This window comes from Electrophorus electricus, chromosome 22, assembly GCF_013358815.1.
Source record: "Electrophorus electricus isolate fEleEle1 chromosome 22, fEleEle1.pri, whole genome shotgun sequence".
NCBI lineage: Eukaryota > Metazoa > Chordata > Actinopteri > Gymnotiformes > Gymnotidae > Electrophorus > Electrophorus electricus.
The window spans coordinates 5,511,667-5,514,166 of record NC_049556.1 but is presented as its reverse complement, the minus strand read 5'-3'; positions in this window follow the sequence as shown (position 1 = coordinate 5,514,166).

Below are 2,500 nucleotides of genomic sequence, written 5' to 3'. Positions count from 1 at the left end.
CATGAGTTTCGTGAGATGTGAAGTCGTGAGTTTTGTGAGATCCTGTGGTATTCTGATTTTTATTCAGATACAAATGAAAAGAAATACAAAATGAGGTGTAGCTGTGAGGAGCCTTCTGGGTGGTGTGTATGTTGAGAATATTAGTTGGAAAAAGGTGGAGAATTTGATGGAAAAGGTGGTGGATTACAGTGCTCAGACTCCTGCACCCTGTAAATAGCGTTCGTCATTTTCCATTCATGTCTTTAACGTTACCTAATTCAGTGGCCATTTGCGGGAGCTTCCGCTTATAGTGAATGGCGTGACGCATGAACGTTGGGCAAAGCCAGATGTTTCGATTAAGCTTTTCACAGTAAGCTTTTCACACTTCTTGGACGGCCCTTGTTGAGTTCGGGAAGGACTGTTCACATTGCCAGACTCGGACACAGCGGCACCTGTCTGTTGTGAAAAGGACTACAGGCTCACGCGTTGAGGACTGGTCTAATGTCTCAGACTCGTAGTCTGGACAATGATCTCTCATCTCAGTATTCGGATCCCGCTGAACAGTTTGCTCTCGTGGAGGTCCTGGTCTTCTTATACCAAACCCTTAAGAACTCTCAGGCTCATTGGGAGCTGGGTTTGAACAAAAACATTGAGACCTGGTTGAGAAACCCTGGTCTGCAAAGTCTGGATCACTCTGTAGGTTCTTTTCGGTCCTTCTCCTCTTCTCCTACCTGCTCTCTAATTGATGTGTCCATCTTGCCAAGGAGAGAAAAATGTTGGTGAAAAACCTCTCTCAGAAAACCCTGTTTTTCAGATATTTGATTTACTCAAACAGTGTCCTCCTAAAGAAACGGCATCAAAACATTCCTTTATTTTTGCAAACTCATCAGTAAGCTCCATTCCACTGAACAATAAAACCACAGTTTCCTCTCTTATAATGGTCAAGAGAATGCAGCGTGCAGCAAATATTAAGCATGCCAATTCTGCATGCCGAGAGTATGTCCAGATGCTTATAAAAATATTAACCACTCAATGTTTCCGTTGTTATTGCGATCAAATGCTTAGCTGGGTAACAAACCTGTGTCACCATAAACATAATTAGTGATTCGCAACAAGCGCACCAGTTGTAGTAGTGTGTGTGTATGTGTGTGTGTGGTTTTTTTGTGTGTGGGTGGGTGGTAGCTTTTAAAGCACTTCATTATAGTGGCCTTGCACTATCAGAAGTCTGTAGGGAAAACCTACACTAGTTTCAGCTTGGTATAGGGTCACATGCTATTTAAAAAAAATTCCAAATACTCCAAGACCCAGTTCCTTGATGTGTAACTTGTTTCAGCACTCCCACAAGGCTTGGGCTGTAGCAGTGAGCTGTGGTGAGTTCTTAATGAAGTGGTTCTTCTGTTTATCTGCAAAACTAAACATTGACATTTAAATAACTGCAAAACCCTCTGTAAAAGTGAGTTGTTAAAAACTAGTGCACACCATCCTCCATTCAGATAGAATTCTGAATTCTTCTACCAACAATTCAGAAGTGTTTTAACTCTCCCTCTCTCCCTCACCCCCCCCCCCCCCCCCTCTCTCTCTCTCTCTCACACACACACACACAAAAAATTATAGCAATAATATCTACGCAGGCAGCTAGTGATGCACAGGGACAGTATTCTCTCTTTTTAATTTTTTTCTCCTAACTCATAAATACTCTATCAATAATGGAGCTAGCTCCCTTTGTAGTATCAAATCAATCAAAATATATTTATATAGCACTATATATTTATATTTTTACAACAGATGTTGTCACAAAGCAGCTTTACAAATGTCCGAGGCCAAGCCCCCAGTGAGCAAGCCAAGGGTGACAGTGGCAAGAAAAAACTCCCTAGAACATGAGGAAGAAACCTTGAAAAGAAGAAAAGACTCAAAAGGAGGGCCCATCCTCCTCTGGCCAACAACGGTCACCACAATAATAACAACAGTAATAGTAGCTAGGTAGCGAGCTAGCCAACCTCCTGGTTGGTCGAAAGCATCACCAATTACAGCCCAGCTTTCCTCCACATCCTTCTGGTGGCTCTTTGAACTCACATTTTACAGACGCTTGAGCTCAATTAACCTGTCCTCCAGCGTAGGGGTCCACTGCATGTGTTAGCACATTGCCAGGTGTATTGACCTGCTTCCTGTGTTTACTTTTCATGCTAAATTTTCGTTAGCTTTTGACAGGACCCACTCATTCTTCAGCTGCTCACCGGTACACGCTACTAGATTATGTCCATATTCGGGTCGAAAAAAGTCAGACATGTTTGTTACGCTCCGCTCGTCTGAAACTCAATCGAGATGCAAAATATGTGACCCTGTACCTCTCGCACTCAGCTAGGGCTTCTACCCTGCTGTCTACACCACTCTGACCGACCTCAGACTCTGCAAACTAGAGCCAAAAAGCACAGAGAGTCGGAGCTGGAACGGGGCTAAATGTAAACACAACAGGAAATGCACTAACTCGCACCGTTCAAGTGTTTTTGGTGGCCTGGGCTTC